Source organism: Mus pahari, chromosome 14 (assembly GCF_900095145.1).
Source record: "Mus pahari chromosome 14, PAHARI_EIJ_v1.1, whole genome shotgun sequence".
NCBI lineage: Eukaryota > Metazoa > Chordata > Mammalia > Rodentia > Muridae > Mus > Mus pahari.
Window position 1 is genome coordinate 18,575,384 of NC_034603.1, and position 15,750 is coordinate 18,591,133.

General features: G+C 42.5%; 1 protein-coding gene and 1 pseudogene across 1 annotated transcript in view; one reads left to right on the plus strand and one right to left on the minus strand.

Annotated features, from left to right (window-relative positions):
• The window catches only part of Canx (calnexin), a 33,018-nt gene extending 27,658 nt beyond the window's left edge, over positions 1–5,360 (minus strand). The window contains exon 1 of the mRNA XM_029545755.1: positions 5,159–5,360. The gene's annotated coding sequence lies outside the window, so the exon portion shown is untranslated. The remainder of the gene's footprint in view (positions 1–5,158) is intronic.
• Positions 5,361–6,067: 707 nt separating this feature from the next.
• Positions 6,068–15,750, plus strand: part of LOC110331222 — an 11,504-nt pseudogene continuing 1,821 nt past the window's right edge.

Below are 15,750 nucleotides of genomic sequence, written 5' to 3' on the forward strand. Positions count from 1 at the left end.
TTGTATTTTTTTAAAGATACATTATTTTTTAAATTTCTTATGTATAGGTATTCATTTGCCTGCATGTGTGCCTACGTACCATGTATGTGCATGGTGCCACAAGGCTAGAAGAGGGCATCAAATTCTCTGGCTCTAGACTTACAGATGGCTGTGAGTCACCATGTTGGTGCTAGGAACTAAAGACAGGTCCTCTTGAAGACTACTCAGTACTGTTAACCACTTAGTCATGCCCCCCACCCACCATCAAAGACTTTAGTTCTTAGAATTTAAAAACAAATTCAAGCAGGATTTAGTTTTACAGACATGTAACCCAATACTCAAAGAGGCAGAAGCAAAATTATCTCAAGTTTGAGGCCAGTTCTACACTATGAATTCCGGGTTAGTCAAGGCTACATAGTATAATTCTGTTTCAAAAGAAACCTCAACTCTAATTTCTTTCATTTATGAAAATCACAGAAATAGTAAAATGACCTAATATTTTTAGTTATTCTAACATAAATATTAGGTAATTTTTGAAATAGCATGGAAACTTTAAAATGTGATTTCTATGTATACATTCATTCCATTCATTTCAGCATACTATTGGTGTGAGTCTATGTTAAGGATTGTGTGTACAAAGGACACAGACCTGATGTCTTCTTCCATCTCCCTTCACCTTATTTTTTTGACACAGGGTCTCTGAGAGAACCTAAAGCCTGTGAGCTTTGTTTGTGTGTGTGTGTGTGTGTGTGTGGTTTTTTGAGACAGGGTTTCTCTGTATAGCCCTGGCTGCCCTGGAACTCACTTTGTAGACCAGGCTGACCTCGAACTCAGAAATCCACCTGTCTCTGCCTCCCGAGTCCTGGGATTAAAGGCTTGCACCACCACCGCCCGGCGAAGCCTGTGAGCTTTAGCATCCCAATTGTCTCCTGTCCCCAGCACTGAATGCTGACAATCTAAACTCAGGTCTTAATGCTTGCACAAGAGGGTAGGCACATCACCATCTAAATCATCTCCTCAGCCCTCATTTGACATAGTCTACTAAAAAATTTTTAGTCTTAAAAAAAAAATTTAGGTCTTGGCAAGAAATACTTTAGGTGGCCTAAAAGACCCCATATAAACTCTAGGAATTTCTATCACTATTTAATATATTCTGCCCAAGAGCATAGACAGAAATATGTTTATAAACACATTCAAATCACGACTCCTGGTTAGCTACTTAATAATGTGGGTCAATTGCTAATCTCTGGGCCTGAGTTTTTTCTCTAAACCAACACTAACTTCTACCTAGAATTGCTGATTAGGTTAAACATATATAAACTGCTTATGCGGAGGCCTGTTTTACAGCATGTGCTCAATGTTAGTAGTGACTGTGTAACTAGATATTGCTACTATTTCTACTTGTTGATTTTTAATGAATTTTAAGGTAAATACACCAAACTTTATTTTGGGGGAAATATAAGCACTTAGTTGTATTTATTATTTTGTGGCTGTACACATGTGGAAGTCAGAGGGTGACTTCAGGGTGACTTCTTCTGTAAAGAAGACCTTTACAAGTGCCTTTAGCTCTGGGGATTCTGTACTCATGTGTACGTACACATAGAAACACATGATTAGAGGCCAGAGAGAAGGCATAGAGGATAAAGCACTTGTCAATAAGCCTAACAGGTTGAGTCCAATCCCTAATACCCATACTAGAAAAAAAAAAAACAATTCCAGAAAAAAAAAAAAAAAAAAAAAATCACGCCAACTTCCATACATGTTCAAATGTCATGGCATATGCATGCACAAACAAAAAATAAAGTATCTTCTGAGAATTACAACATTTAATGGGGAAAAATACCTTATATGCTCATCTATTAAAAAATAATTTTAAGAAATATGCATGATTACATACTCCTGAAGTCGCAATTACTTGGGAGGCTGAATTTGGATTAAGTGAACCCAGAAATTCAAGATCACCTTGCAGTCAGGAGATCAGCTAAGTAGTGGTGTTTTCCTAATTGCTAAGTTCAAGGCTCTAGAGTCCATCCTCAATATCTGGGGGATGAGGTAGGAGAATGAAGACAGGACAACATCCTGGGAAACAGTGTGATCAGTTGACCTGCTCTATAAATGAGACCTATACCTTACTCACATGTCATATTTGGGGGTTTCTGCTTCATGTGCTGGGAATGGAGCCCTGGGTCTAGGCAAGAATTATATACCACCCCTTGGATTTGTTTTCATTGACAGAATCATGGGAGTAATTTGTTGTTTTTTTGATACAGGGTTTCTCTGTATAGCCTTGGCTGTCCTGGAACTCTGTAGACCAGAGTGGTCTTGAACTCGGGGATAAATCTCTGCCTCTGCTTCCCTCACGCTGGGATCAAAGGTGAGCCATCACCACACCACCCAGTTAATAAGTGATTTTTTTTAAGAAACTTTTTCCAATTAATTCACTTTAAGATGTGAATATGCAGGATGGAGAGATGGCTCAATGATTAAGAGTTCAATTCCCAGTTGGGCAGCTTACAACTGTCTGTAATTCCAACTCCAGAGAATATAATGACCTTTTCTGGCCCCCATGGGCACCCATGAATAATATATTCACACCAACATACACATAAATGTTTTGAAATATATATATATATATATATATAATATACTAAAGATTTATTTATTTCATGTATATGAGTACACTGACACACCAGAAGAGGGCATTGTATCTCATTAGAAATGACTGTGAGCCACCATGTGGTTCCTGGGAATTGAACTCAGGACCTCTAGAAGAGCAGCCAGTGCCCCCAACCGATGAACCATCTCTCCAGCCCTAAATAAATCTTAAAGAGATTGTTTGTTTTTTTTTAAAGACAAATACCACAATATAAAAATTGTCGGGCTAGAGAGATGGCTCAGAGGTTAAAGAGAAATGACTGCTCTTCCGAAGGTCCTGAGTTCAATTCCCAGCAACCACATGGTGGCTCACAACCATCTGTAATGAGATCTGACACCCTCTTCTGGTGCATCTGAAGACAGCTACAGTGTACTTAGATACAACAATAAATCTTTAGCTGGAGTGAGTGGGGCCAACCGAGCGAACAGAGGTCTCAAATTCATATTCCCAGCAACCACATGATGGCTCACAACCATCAGTACAGCTACAGTGTGCTCATATGCACAATATAAACAAATAAAGCTTTTTTAAAAAAAAAAATTGTCTAGATTCCTTTAAAAAAAAGAAGAAGAAAAAGAAGAAAAATTTCAGGGCTGCAGACATAATTGCTGCTCTTCCAGAGGACCCAGGTTTGATTCCCAGCACCAATATGATGGCTCTCACAAACATGGTACACAGACATACATGCAGGTAAAACACACATACACAGAAAATTAAATAAGCCTAAAAATTCTTACCTAGCACTTATAGCAATAACAAAGCATTTCACAAGCACTTTCCTAATGAGTTTTACAGTAAGCTATACAGACTACAACTATCTTTGGCACTTTAATTACTTCTTAGGACTTTTTATAAGCTGCCAATATTATTTGTCCATTTCCTTACACTTTCCCAAACAGTTTCTTAATACCTGCCCTCTCAAAGGTAAAGCAAGTAGCAGATTCATTCCATTTTAAAAGGACAGGAAGCAAAGGTACCATGCTGGACAGTCTTCTGCAGTTATGCTTACCAACTGCCACTCTACTCCTTCCAAGTTCTCTTGCAGGGCAAGTGACCTCTGCAGGACAAGGATGCAAGGTGTGTTGTCAAGATGCACGTGCCGTGACTCTTGAAAGATTAAGGAGCTAATTGTACTGTTCAGTTAAGATAGCAAGGTGGAGACACCCATTCACAGACAGTTCAGTAAACTCCTATTGTGGATGGTTCACTACTATATACAGTTCTTCAGGGCCTGGCTCACCTGTAGTGTATCCTACCTGGCCTGTAAGCTTAATTACAGCATAAGTACAACATGAGAATTGATTCTGTTCATGCCCTTTCAAACATTACTGGAAAATATACAATACAAAGATTTTTTAAGATAACCTAATTTCCCCCTTTAAAGGGGTGGGAGGGCAAATTATTTAAAAAAAAAAAAAACAAAAAAAACAGACAGAATCTTCCATTTCTGAAGGGTAGAAAGACTGTAGCTCAATTTTGTCAAGATTTTAGTATTCAGTTCGGTTTAACTTCACACAACCAGCAATGCAATCACTAGTGTCATGACCAGCAGTTAACATACAAAGTGTCATGAATGTGCCCTCACGTCCTGGCACACAGGCCTTCAATATAAACATTAGTATATCAGTGTAATGACCAAGGCATTCAGATTTCAAGAAGCCAGTGTGATTATTACCCACTGAACCTTTACTATACATCCAATTTCTCATTCCCATTACCTCGTAATTCAATACAAGGCCATCAGCCATTCTGTCTACTCCTGGGGACTGCCTAAAGTAGAAAAATCTCCCAAATTCCCACTCCCCCGATTAACTGCAGTTAGGTGCTTGAACCAGGACTTTTAACCTCAACTAAGAAACCAAAACGGTCTAGTCCTCAGTTACAATCCCAACTGGATGACTAGAACTACCTGTATGACCTTGGGCCAGTCATTTCAAACTTCTAGGCCTCAGTTTCCTCCCCTCACTAACTGAACTTTCGCTTGTATTTCCTGTGAACACCCCCACTGGATTACTATCTATCCAGCACCGAATAGGCAGGTGCTTTAATAGTTAAGCCTTAAGTTTCTCAAGTGGTACACGTTCTAGTACATTCTACTCCCTCATCAGGATGCTATGGTCCAGTCTTCCCTTTGGGCATGTTATTTTTCTAATCTGTAACGCTTATCTCTGGATTTCCTTCACCTTTCCCCACCACTTGGGCTACCTACTAGGCCCAATTCTAATCCCACAGCTGTACCGGATTACTCAGTCCACCTCTGGGTGGGCCAGGCCAGGGCCTAAGAAAGCTCTAGAAGCAACGCCGTAGGAAGTTGTTAGCTTTCTCAGAGGTCAAGGGAAAGCCCAGGCCACCTGCCACGCCTCCCGACCCCGGCGGCGCTGCCCAGGCTAGCCTCTCTAACCCGGCCGCTCTCCTCAATGCCCGGCGCGTCCGTCCGGGCCTGCGCCATTCGAAAGCCCGCCCGACCCCTCAGCCGTCGAGACGACAGCCACGCCCGACCCCCTCCGCCGCGGCGCCGCTCACCCAGTCGCCCAAGGCTCGTCCCAGGCCTGAGGTCCCCGCACACGCTGCCCGTCTCACCTCCGGCCTCCCGGGGACCACTGGCGGCTCCCTCACCTTCTCCCACCCGCACACCCGGCCCCGTGCTGCAGTGGAGACAGCGGCAGAGGCGGCCCGACCGTCACGTGCCGCAGAACTAAGAGGCCTCGGCTACCGCCGCCGCGCGAGCGAGCCCCACCGCACGAAACCCAACCCCGCGTCCGCCCCTCATTCCTGAGTGGCTACAACGAACGTCAGGTCCCGCCCCTTTACGCAATCTCTGAGAGTCTATTGGCAGAAACGGCCATCGCTCGAAGCTCCTTCCCATACGCCCCCTAGGGCTATTCTTCGTGGAGCGTCGTGATTGGTCAAGAGCGAGGCAGGAAGTGGTTGCTGATTGGGTGTGAAGGAAGAAGGCGGGCCACCACCAAACGGGCGGGTGCGCGCCGCGGAGGGCGGGCGGATCTGGCACGCGTTCCCGCGTGGGTCGCTCTAGGCTCTCCGGGCCGGTGCGTTGGTGGACATCCAGAAGACGACTTTCCGGCCCATTGAGTTAGGAACCTTGTCCCAACCCCGCCTGGGACCTATGGCCTTCATCAGAAATGGTGAGAGGTCGAGCGGTGTGCTTGTGAAGTGAGTGCAGTCCCTCTGGGCAGGAGACACCGCCTTTCCTGCGGAGTCATCGCCCTGAGCCCGGGAGCCTGAGACCTCTTTACCTAACAAAACACTACCTAGATTCACCATCGTGCAACATGAAGTCACCTTCCCATGTTCACGTGCTGTTTCCTGATTTTAGTCGTTAAAATCAGACATACTTTAGCGACAGAATTGAGGGGAAAGGGGTGATGCCATGTGCAGATTTAAAATAGCCATTTCGTAACCCACTCTTTCAATATGCTGAAAACGCTGTAAGATTGAAGTGGCTAAGGATTTGGCTAGCTCTTTGAGAATTCTGATCGCCTCGGGTTGTATTTGGTGACCCAAAGCTTTGAATAGTGTGGAAAGAAACAGCAGGTGTTTCTACATGTGAAACGAGCTTTGTTCCTGCCACCCCCAAGAGAAAGGCTGTAAGAATTTCATGTTTGGGTCAATTTAGTAACCGCCAATTCTCACTCCCTAATTTTAAAAAAAGAGAATTTGCTTTCCTTATTTGCCTTATAAAGAGCATATTCAAAATAAAAATTTGAAGCCAGGTTGGCACAGGCTTTAGTCGTGGTTCTAAGGTATACAGGAGGCTAAGGCGGAAAGATCCCCTTTAAGGGTCTGCAGAGAGTTCAGTGATCAAGAGCATTTGCTACTGAGGGAGGATTCCGCTCCCACCATTCACAAACTCACAACTGCCTGTAACTCCAGTTCCAGCGGATTTCACGCTGCCTCTGGAATCCAGTGATACCTCATTCTGAGGTGCACATAGCCACATACAGATACTACATAAGTACACATAATTTAAAAAAAAAAATTCTAAATTTATTTAGGATGAGTTCTAGCTTGTGTTACCCAAAATGGCCTTGATTTTTTTGCAGAGCCAAAAAATCTACTGCAGAAAAGTGTCAGTACTGAAGGAGTAGAGGAGTTGAGGCAGAACTTTTCTGTCTAAACTGACAAAGACTTGGACTGGACCTCATAGATATGCAAATTTTCTGTAGGTGGAGTTGGAAGGAAGTTCTTGAGATGAGAAAACTGTATAGAAGAGCAAGAAAGTGACTCTCGGGTGTTTGGGGGGTCCATATACTAAAAATGTTTTGGGAGCAATGGAGATGGCTCAGCAGGTAAGGACACTTGCCACCAAACCTGATGGCCTGAATTTGATTCCCAGAATTCAACGTGGTGGGAGAAGAGATTGAATTGTACTCTGACCTCTATACAAATTCACATATACACATTAATAAATGTGAAATTTTAATAAAAATGAGGACATAGCTGGGCGTGGTGACGCACACCTTTAATCCCAGCACTCGGGAGGCAGAGGCAGGCAGATTTCTGAGTTTGAGGCCAGCCTGGTCTACAAAGTAAGTTCCAGGACAGCCAGGGCTATACAGAGAAACCCTGTCTCGAAAAACCAAAAAAATAAAAATAAAATAAAAATGAGGACATGGGGGCTGGAGAGATGGCTCAGAGGTTAAGAGCACTGACTGCTCTTCCAGAGGTCCTGAGTTCAAATCCCAGTAACCACATGGTGGCTCACAACCATCTGTAATCAGATCTGATGCCCTCTCCTGGTGTGTCTGAAGACAGCTACAGTGTACTTACATATAATAAATAAATCTTTAAAAAAAAAATGAGGACATGATGGCTCCAAACTATACAGTCCACAAAGAGACTGGGAACCTCAGACTTCTGACCCTTTCATGGTGTGTCGTTATAGACTATTACAAGTTTCTTATGATTCAGTTAATCCGAATAGCTAAACCTTAACAAAGTTAGCAAATACAAAGAGACTAGACATATACCTTCAAGTCAGTTAGTGTTAGCCTGAATAAACCTTCAGGAAATGATGAACCTTATTTATCAAAGATACCTTATTCATCCAACACAAGTTATTACTTAATCTAAAATTTTCTAGAAACTTGGTGTTGAACAGTCAGCAAAAATATAAGTGGTTAGACATCAATCTCTAAGTCTTAACTCTTTCTCAATGTCTTCATCCCCAATCTCTTGCACTTGATTTGATCCTACTACAAGCAACAATACTCATGTTTCCACCCAATTTTTTTCCTCACTGGCTACATTAATATTGGTCATTTCTTTGTATACACACACTAATCAGACCCTGTCAAATTAATTGATAGGAAATACAGCTTATTTTATCACAGATTCAGTAAACGCTTTGCACTGATGATGTAGATTCCTTTTAATTGTCTGTTCATGTAACTTGACCAATTTTTCTGTTCTAGGCTTTTCTTACTGACTTGTAAGAAATCTAATGTTCTTCTGGGTGAGCTAGTTTGGATGGTTTGTAAGAAACCTTCACTCGCTGGGATGCTCCTTTAACTACTACTTAGAGCCCACCCATCTCCAGCATCATTATAAGTTTTAAATGAGGAGCCATCTCTTTTCTCTTTTTTTTTAAATTTTTCTTTTTTTTTTTTTTTGTTTCTTTTTCTTTCTTTTTTTTTTGTTTTTTTTTCTCTTTTTTTTTTAAAGATATATTTTATTTATTATATGTAAGTACACTGTAGCTGCCTTCAGACACCAGAAGAGGGATATTGCTTAGAGTCCACATGCTTGTCCCCATGCTTGCTCAACCTGGTTTCTTATGGAACCCAGGACCACCAGCCTAAGGATGGCTTCATCTACAATGGGCTGGGCCATCACCCATCAATCACTAAGAGAGTCCTGAAGTAGTAGTGGTTCTCCACCTTCCTAATGCCACAACCACCTAATACAGTTCCTTATGTTGTAGTGATCTCCAACCATAAAATTATTTTCATTGCTAATTCATAACTGCAATTTTGCTACTGTTATGAACTGTAAATATCTGCCCTTTCCAATGGTCTTAGATAAGAAGGTTTTTCACCTCCCAAAGGGGTAGCAGCCCACAGGTTGAAAACTGCAGTCTTGCCTGGAGCCTGATCTTATGGAGGCATTTTCTTATTGAGGGTTCGTCCTCTCAGATTTCTTTAGCTTGTATTAAGTTGACATGAAACTATCCAGCACAGAGGCAAATACCTTTAGCTGCTGAGCCATCCAAATTAGCTCTCTTGTTTTTATTTTTGATAGAGTTCACTATAAAGGTCAAGCTGGCCTTGAATTTGAAATCTTCCTCCCTCAGCCTCCTTAGGACACACACAGAGCTATGTCAAAGATACGTGAAGCAGAAAAGAAATACCAACTCACCTTATGCTATTCCAGCCTGGGACTTGCAGTGGAAGCTGTCCTTCCCCTTGGAGCCACCTGACTTCTGCTTGCTCTTCCCTTCCCTCACTTAACAATTCTGCTTCCAGTTGTTTGTGGAGGAAGGATCTTCCAGTATAGTGCTGGCTAACCTGAAACATGATGTGTAGATGTGACTGGCCTTGAACTTCCCTCCTAATTCTGGGATTACAGAACTGATTTTGAGCACAGTTGGTCCTATAGCCCCTTCCTCTCCTTCCCCCTACATCCACACCCACACTTGTGCCTACTAAATAAGCAATCTGCCACGTAGCTACAACCGTGCCACAAACACATGCATACACACAAATAATTTTTTAAAACTTTATGTTAGGGTAGGGTACATTTGCAACTGCCACAGCATGGGTGTAAAGGCCAACGAACAACTTGCAAGGGAATCAACTCTCCTTTTGATTTGTTGTTGTTGTTGTTGCTGCTGCTGCTGCTGCTGCTGTTTGAGACAGGGTTTCTCTGTGTAGTCCTGACTGACCTGGAACTCTCTCTGTAGACCAGGCTGTTCTCATCGTCAAGAAATCTATTCTCTCCTACAATGTGGGTATAAGGATCAAACTTAAGTCATCAGATTTGTCATCTGGCACCTTTTTGGGACTGAGTCACCTCTTTAGCCCTTATTTATTTAATTATCTATTTACTTATGTAGAGGCAGGGTCTCAGGTATACGGGGCTGACCTTGGAATCAGTCTGTAGCTGATGACGGTCTTGAACATCTAGACTTCCTCCCTCCTCCTAAGTGCCGGCATGAGACCCTGCAGGATGGATGCGGTGCTGGGGGTGGAACCCTAGGCCTCCTGTGTTTTAAGAAAGCATCATATCAAGCCAGGCGTGGTGGCGCACGCCTTTAATCCCAGCATTCAGGAGGCAGAGGCAGGCGGATTTCTGAGTTCGAGGCTAGCCTGGTCTACAAAGTGAGTTCCAGGACAGCCAGGGCTATACAGAGAAACCCTATCTCGGAAAAAAAAAAAGAAAGGAAGGAAGAAAGCATCATATCAACTGAGGACTTCTTGGCCCATAATTTTAAGAATCATTTCATACCGGGCGTGGTGGCGCACGCCTTTAATCCCAGCACTCAGGAGGCAGAGGCAGGCGGATTTCTGAGTTCGAGGCCAGCCTGGTCTACAAAGTGAGTTCCAGGACAGCCAGGGCTATACAGAGAAACCCTGTCTCGAAAAACCAAAAAAAAAAAAAAAAGAATCATTTCATATACATGGACTGGGGGTGTACATGCAGGTGTATGGATGTCAGAAGACAACTTTGAAAAGTCTGTTCTCCTTCCACCATTTATGTGAGTCTCAGTGATTTGAACTCAGTTCACTCTGCCTGTGCAAGCATCTTCACCCATTGCCCCATCTGTCAATTCCTTGATCTGTACTTTAAAGTTTGTTCCACATTTCCATGATTTTGAAAATGTACAGCACATGCCATGTGACCACTATTATTATGACAGAGAACATTCCCACTACCCAAATGCTCCTAATGTGGGTTTTGACTACCAATGTGACATCTCTTTTTACAGATATCGCTTCTGTCAGTTCAGTTCTGCCCTACACAACTCAATTACAAAACAGACTATATGCTTAGTCCCACAAGACTATACTCCCTTCGATGATAGCTGCAAACGGGAGGCCAGGATAGCCCAACCACATTTCTAGACGAATTACAAATTTGATGATTCTGATAAGCTCCTCTCAGGGTCCATACTTTGCTAAATAGAATAAACCTAGAACTCACTCAGAGAGGTGCCTTATATGTATATACTGGTTTACCCTAAAGAATGCCCCTCAGGAACAGCCAAATGAAGAGATGCATAGAAAAGATGGGTGAGAGGTTGTGTGCTTGAAGCTGCCATGCCCTCTGTGTACACCATACTCTCCTTGTACCTCAGTTGTTGACTAAGTAGAAAATTTTCCTAATTCTATATGCTAGGGTTTTGTATATCGGGGGTTTTTGTTTGAGGGGCTCTAGGAGGGACAAGGGCAAAGGGTTCATTATGCAGGAATCGCTGACTAAATCACTAGCTATAGGTGACTGAACTCAGTCTCCAGGACATCTCTTCTCCCTTGGAGTGACAGTGGAAAGCTCCAAGGCAGTGGGCACCTGGGTGTCTCATTTGTCACCAGCCTTCATGTTGAAGCTGGCTAGAGTCCACCAGTAGACACCTCACCCAAACAAACTCTAGAGTGCTGAAGTACAAAAGATATGACTCAGAACACAAAAACACACGTCTCACCTCAAAGGGAATAAGTTTATTCTGGAGTCAAATGCGACTAACCTTACCCAGGGAAACAGATTCAGGTTACCCCAACCTACCTGTTTACTGAAGGTTTATAGTAGCATAACAACAACAAAACCCATAAATTAAGAAATGCGTGGGTAGGAACCTCAGGTAGGAACCTCAGGTAGGCAGCTTTAGCAGCTTGGGGGAGGTCTCCATTCTAGGCCTCAGATGCTATATAATAACATTCTTACGGAAGATGGGGTCTTGCTGGTACATTCTAAAATGATTTACTCAATATATTTAAGGACATCAGATTACACAGAGAGGTAGGCAATAAATGACTCATTTAAAGAGCTAAATATATCCCAAGAGAATCTAGCTCCCCACTTGGGAAACATGTTGGCTCTACACAATCACAGATATTTTAACCAGTCAATTTGCTTTGTAGAATGTTTAATGCTAAGTGTGGCTTTGGGTGGGGGAAAGAGTTCGATTCCCTTCTATCACCCAGGAAGTCAAAGGCTTTAGGACTCTGTGGTAGGAACCAGTTTTTGACTATACTTCATCCTATTTCAAGTCTCTTCCTGACACTAGGATCAGGAAAGCTGACCTGCTTCTAAAGGTAAAATCTGTCTTTTAGGGCTGGTGAGATGGCTCAGTGGGTAAGAGGGCTGGTGAGATGGCTCAGTGGGTAAGAGCACCTGACTGCTCTTCCGAAGGTCCGGAGTTCAAATCCCAGCAACCACATGATGGCTTATAACCATCCGTAACAAGATCTGACGCCCTCTTCTGGAGTGTCTGAAGACAGCGACAGTGTACTTACATATAATAAATAAATTAATTAAAAATAAATAAATAAATAAATAAATCTTTAAAAAAAAAAATCTGTCTTTTGTAGAACTTCATAAACATGCAATCATCAGTAGCCATTCCTTACCCATGCTAAGATTTCAGCTCCCTCAATTAACCTCAATCCCAAATTAGTAAATGGAAAATTCCAGAAATAAAAATAACCAATTTTTAAATAACTTGTATTACAGTATAGTTACAATTATCCTACTATTAGGAGAGAATGAGGAAAACAACCATGAAACAGAAGAAGCCCAAGGCCTCAGAGCCCAGAATGGCAGAGGAAAGGAGCTGCTGCTGCTTGAGCCGTGGTTCCTCACACAGCCAAGAATCAAGCTGGCAAACACTGTTCAGTGCCGGTCCCTGATCCAGCTGCACCAACTGTCAATCTCCCAGGAGACAACGCTGGTCAGGAACTTGGCCTGGCCACCTGGAGAAGCAGTTGCCTTCTCAAAAGGCATGCAGACACAGGCCTGATTAGAATTGTGCTACATAGTGCTCAGAACTGGAGAAAGGAGCAGAACTCTAATGGGCTCCATTTTCTCTTTCCTTCTTTCCTCCTTTCTTTCTTTCTTTCTTTCTTTCTTTCTTTCTTTCTTTCTTTCTTTCTTTCTTTCTTTTCTTTTCTTTCTTTCTTTCTTCCTTCCTTTTATTTTCTTATTTTTTTTAAGACAGGGGCTCAAGCCAGGCATGGTGGTGAAATGTAGCCCCTTTCAGACTAGAGATTTTTATGTAGACCAGGTTGGCCTCAAGCTCAAAGATATCCACTTATTTCTACCTCACAAGTGCTGAGATTAAAGGTGGGCACCACCACTAAAATATATATTCTTTTAAAAATGTTGTTCACGTTTTGTGCATGGAGGATTATACACTTGCCATCATGTGAATGTGCAGATCAGGGAACAACTTACAGTTCTCTCCTTCCACTTTGTGGGTTCCAGGGATTGAACTCAAGTGGTCAGGCTAGGTCAAGTGCCTATACTCACTAAGCCAACTTGCTGACCAAAACATGTGAAATCTGCCTACCTACCTACCTTCCTACCTACCTACCTATGTACATACTTGTATGGGTACCACATGAATGCCTGATGCCCATTGAGGTCAGAAGAGGGCATCTGATATCCTTGGAATGGTTGTGAGTCACCATGTGGGTGCTGTGAACTAAACTCATGTCCTCTGCAAGAGCCTCAAGTGCTTGAGGTGAAGCCACCTCTTCAGCCCTTAAACTCTGTGTTCTACAGAGTAGGCTACTACGTGCTTATGATCCCAACAATTGGGAGGTAGAGTCTCAAGGGTCATTTCAGTTCAAGAGTTTGAGACCAGCCTGCACAATATAGGAAGAACCTATCTCAAGCAATATTAAAATAAATGAGAAAATGTAAACCAGGGGTTGTGACACAGGCTTAGAATCCCAGTCCTCAGGAGACAGAGGGAGACTACTGTTACAGGACATTTAATCACAATATCACAATATAACCCCCACGATTGTGTTATTTACTGAAAAACCCAGTTTCTAGTCCTGGTGTGGCTCAGGCCTTACTACACACCTTTAATCTCAGACAATGAAGGTAAAGTTAGTTTGTAGAAGGAAGCACCCATGTTTGAAAGTGATGTCTAATTGAGTTGAGACTGAATTAAGTTGTGTTTTATTCAGAATGTCAACAATCTGAGGTTACCAGTTCAATGCCCTGGAGAAACAGGCTACCACAGTAGCCAGCTGGTTTTATAGTGGGGCAAAAGGGAGAGGTGTGAAGAGAGGCAGTCAGGCATTGCCCTGATGAATGGTCGACTGCTTCTCTAAGATTGTCTCTCCCATCATCCCTGGTACTTCTCAGTACTGTCTCTGCACCACTGGACTTCTTGGAGCAGTCTGCTTAGGAGCTGCCAAGACTGACGCCACTCCTCCAGGTACCTTTTGGGCTAGCAATCAATTTGGAATAAACAAGCCTTACCAGCCTTATGCTGAGCTATTAATACACACACACACACACACACACACACACACACACACAGAGAGAGAGAGAGAGAGAGAGAGAGAGAGAGAGAGAGAGAGAGAGAGAGATCCTCTTCATAATGTAGAAATGCTCATGTAGAGTAGACCCCCTATCATCATACTTACCCCATTTTTATCGTGTTTTACTTTAGGGATGGTATCTTATTATATGTTGCCCAGGCTGCCTCTGAACTCCTGATATCAAGTGATCTTTAACCCACCCATAGTCAACTCTAGCTGGGACAAACTCTTTACTGAGATATAATTTACAGGCTATAAATGTTACCCATTTTAAAAGTGATTACTTTCACCGATTTATACAGTACAGGTACCACCAACAAATTCCTTAGTGCTTATTGACAGTCAACATCCAACCAATTGAAATGTGTCTCTCTTTATATCATATCTTATAATAGACCGCGGATTTGGAGCTGGCATTCAGAAACTGATATCACTATGCACAGATTGGTTGCAAAAGGCCCCGAGCCAGTAAACTAAGATACAGATTAACAAGTCAAAACTGTAACCAGGAGCTAGAGAGACAGCTCAGAGGTTAAGAGCACTCACTGGCTGCTCTTGTAGAGAAGGTGTTACCAGCACCCACATGGGAGCTCACAACTGTTGCTCCAAAGGTCTGATGACCTCTCCTGGCTTCTTTGGGTACTAGACACACAGATGGTGTACATATATATACACAGACCAACACTCATACAAATTTAAAAAGAAAACTATAACCAATTAACTTGTTGATTGAGCTATAACCAATATAATTGCTTTTATAGTATCTCACATGGGTTTCTGTGTTGTCTGATCAAATCATTGATTTCTCTGGTTCTGGAAGCTGCTTGACTTTCATGCTTTCTTTGGCTCTACTAATTTAACCACAGAATTCCCCTTTTAGCTTTGGAATATCATGTGGGGACTTGCAATGCCTGATTTCTTTTGGATGTTTTTTAGCTTGTTCCAGATGAAGCATATATCGGTACTTTATCCCTTTTTATGGCTTAATAATGTTCCATTATATGGATATACCACATCTTATCTACTGATCATTTGAAGGACATCTGAATGGATTCCAGTTACTAGCTGTAACAAGTAAAGCTGCTATGAATATTTGTACACAAGTATTTTTTGTGGGCATGTTTCCAATTCTCTTGTGCAGCAGATAGTAGAATTACTGACTTATTGGTTTATGTTTAACTTTATAAAGAAACTACCAAACTGTCCTCCACTGTGTGCCATCTCATATTCCCCTCTGGAAGGTTCCAGTCTTTCTATGTCATTACAAATTTACTATTGTCTGTCTTTTTTTAAAAGCCATTTAGTGGGTGAGAGACTATCTCATTGTGGGTCCTTCTAGGTCAGATGAGTCCCCTCTGGCAATAGAAGTGTTATTTTGTATATTTTTGCCTAGTCTTTCCTGGTACACTAACCCTGCTGAGCAGGGTGGGGCAAAGTTAACAACCCTAGGCTACAACGTTATTATTCTGACCCTTGGGATCCCAAGCTTTGCCTGGATAAACTTCCAGAATCGCTCCAGTGCTTCAAGCTTCAACTTCTAGAGCTCTAACACTCTCTCTCTCTCTCTCTCTCTCTCTCTCTCTCTCTCTCTCTCTCTCTCTCTCT